The sequence below is a fragment of the Formica exsecta genome, unplaced genomic scaffold (assembly GCF_003651465.1).
Source record: "Formica exsecta isolate Colony F162 unplaced genomic scaffold, ASM365146v1 scaffold90, whole genome shotgun sequence".
NCBI classification, from domain to species: domain Eukaryota; kingdom Metazoa; phylum Arthropoda; class Insecta; order Hymenoptera; family Formicidae; genus Formica; species Formica exsecta.
Genome location: NW_021853667.1, coordinates 399,777 through 402,996, shown reverse-complemented (window position 1 = coordinate 402,996; position 3,220 = coordinate 399,777). Strand labels below are relative to the sequence as shown.

The 3,220-nt window shown below is 31.7% G+C and overlaps 1 protein-coding gene across 1 annotated transcript in view; it reads left to right on the top strand.

Annotated features, from left to right (window-relative positions):
- The window catches only part of LOC115245071 (long-chain fatty acid transport protein 4-like), a 19,677-nt gene that overhangs the window by 5,075 nt on the left and 11,382 nt on the right, over positions 1–3,220 (top strand). The gene's annotated exons all lie outside the window — the stretch shown is intronic.

The window sequence follows — 3,220 nt, the reverse complement described above, 5'->3', positions numbered from 1 at the left end:
TCTATGTGGAACCCGCTTCACAAAAATCTATATAAAAAAAAAAAAAAAAAAAAAAAAAAAAAAAAAAAAAAAAAAGACTGGTCAATGGTCACTTTTTTCTATCCCTGTTGCTGTTTAATAACGTTACTTGATGTCTTGAAAGACTAAGATTGTTAATGAAGTAAAAAACCGGCAAAGATATGTTGTAGAGACGACAAAAGCTCTTGAATTTTCAATTTATTAGCGACGAAAGAAACGGTCAGTAAGAATCTAGGACTCATTTAACGGTTTGTTTCAAACGTTTCAGTTCATTCCTTCGATTCTTATCAATGATAAACTCGACGTGCTTATCCGGGAACTTTTTATGCCTTATCGCTATAATAGTATGATGCTAATAAATTACATTACAATATGCAGAGAATTAGAAAAAATAGCAAGTCTCATTCTAAACTTTCTCTTTCCATCGTGATACGTCATATAATATATTATAATGATAAATGACTCTAAGAACTCACGCCGAGAGTCAATTTAATATGTATAATAATTCTTTCGTTTTGTTTCTTTTCAAAAAGACGGAAAAGATCAATCTCTCGAGTAAAATATATATTTATTAAATCTTGTCTGGAAAATAAAAAATAAGAAATACTGCTAACATTTCTGATCAATCTATAAGTCAATATATAAAAAACCGAATGAAAACACGATTGTTTCATAATTTTATGATTGCATATAAACGCCATTCTTATGTGAAAACTTATACATATAAAAAAAGTAAGTAATAATTTTGTACTATTTTATTTTCTTTAATATATATCTATTTATAATCCTTTATTAATTTATCTATATTAAAAAAGGTACAATAACGTATCTTTTTCTCGTATATTGTAAATTATTTGAAAGACATGATAAAGAATTGTTGGCAGAATTATTTGCATTCGTTGTAATAGAAACTTGAAACTTTCTCCGCAAATAATAATAAAGAATGAAACGTCCTAGTTTGCGTAGATTTGAATGAATGGGTCGGAAAGATTCATGATGATTATAATTTTTTACCGCACAAATATAAAGCTTAAATTAAAAGTAATTTTATACGTACGTCGCAGATTTTTGCTCAAATGCCATTAACAACCGGTATTATACAGGGACAAGAGATGTGCGCGAAGAAAGATGTAGCGACTTTCACCGGAAGCTGAATGTACGAGACGTACAAAAAATAAAGTCGGAAATTATCGACCAAAAATAAATTTAAGAAGTGTACTGTGGAAACGATAGAGAGGATGTTGCTTGCTTGGACTAAAAAAAAATGAGATTTACTTCGATTTATTATCTTTCTTTTGATTTTTATGACGCGAGATGCAATATATTTTTTCTGTTTACTTTGGTGGTTGTATGAAAAAAAAATTGATAATTAGATATAATATACAATCCAGAGACAAGAAAGATCTTTTGATCATGTAGTTACAATGGCACATACAATTCTCTTAATATAATCAGACATGTAAGACCTGTTGAAACGCAAATTAACTCTAAAATCAATTTATGTGGTATAAATTTAGCTGCTAATCCTTGAGATTAATGTGAATAATGAAAATGTATGCGCGTCTCTATGTATGCGCGTACAAACATACATTCAATCTTGAGTAATTACAAAGTCACACACAATGTTTTCTCAGAAATACATCATTTTATATCAAAACAATGAGAAAGAGTCTTCCTAGCCTTCGTAATATTCTTCGCTTAAGTGAGCAGCGTTTCTTATTCGCATTCTATAACTCTTTCACCAGTTTAAACAATATAATTTATGATATTTCCACATAAAAATACTGAGAGAGATATTTATTTTCCGTTTATTTTATAATTAGTGGAATTTTCAAGAAAACCTAAAGAAAAAATGTTGCCTTATCGTTGCTCTAATAATTTTTTATAGCAATTGTAATGTGAACGTGAAATTGAGCGTAAACTTTGCAAGTGTACACGGAAAAAAAAAATTTCGCTACCATAGCTAATCATGGTTTGCAAAATAAATTTCTAAACTGCAGCAAAACGGTTTGCTGTTGCACCTAATAAATAGGTATCACAGCTAAGATGTTCGCTGTTGCACCTAATAAATAGGTGTCACAGCTAAGATGTTCGCTGTCCATATTACGACTGAAATCTAGTTACCACGCGCAGTTTTTAGCTACGGCAGCTAATTTTTTTTTCCGTGTTAAAAAATTAATTGAGCTCTGACGCGATCTAGAAAAATAACACATCGCAGAATATTATACATATTTTACAAAAGTCATGATTCGTCACGTGTATCGTTCCGTATGAAAATATCGGCATCGCGGAAACATGCGTTCCCGCGCGTTCCGAATAATTTAATTTCTTCGAGACGAGGTAATTTTTTATCACGGTTGTGTCTGTGATCATGACCGTAACTATGGACATTATCGTGGTCATGGTCATGGCCATGACCGCGATTGGGATCTAGGCCACGACCAAAGTCGCGGTCACGGTACTTCGATACATTTTGCGATTGAAAGGATGAGAGATCAAAGAAGGAATAGACTATATATCGGATCGATCGCATCGCGTACTCTTGAGGAATCAATATTATCAAAACGTCGTATCATATCGAATGAAAGTCCAGACGCGTCGTGGCAAGAAAGGAAGACTAAGTGAGATAAAGAGAGACAAGACAGACGCAAAGAATTCAAAAGTAATGTGAAATAAATCATGAAAAAAATTTGTTCTTTTTCTTCCGCGGCGCGCAAACTTTTGATCGATTCTATATTATATGTGTCCTTGTCTTCTCCCACCATATTTTATAACTTGCCAGCTAGTGGCCTTCCGCACTGCTGCTGAGGGAATGTAGCATCCTCTTTTCTTGACCTCGAGAAGATATAACGGAATTTCTTGTCCGCTTGGTTTGGTTACCTCTCCCGAATGACTGACTGCACGTATTTGAGAGACTTATCTTTCATTGAAGTATCTTTCAAAATCATAGAATGTGCTTAGAATAATGTATTAAGCAAGATAATTGAATACGTCTTTAAATTTATATTTATGTATATTTCTTTCATATATTTCCGAATAAAAAATTTGGCATAAAATAATTAATCTTTTACTAGCATTTTTCTTTCTTTCTGTTGAAATCTTGTTTAGTAGGTATTAAGAGCAGTCAAAGAGATGAATAGCATGAATATATCTAAATTATATATATTATGTAAAATAATTACGTAACATGTATAAGTTGTTA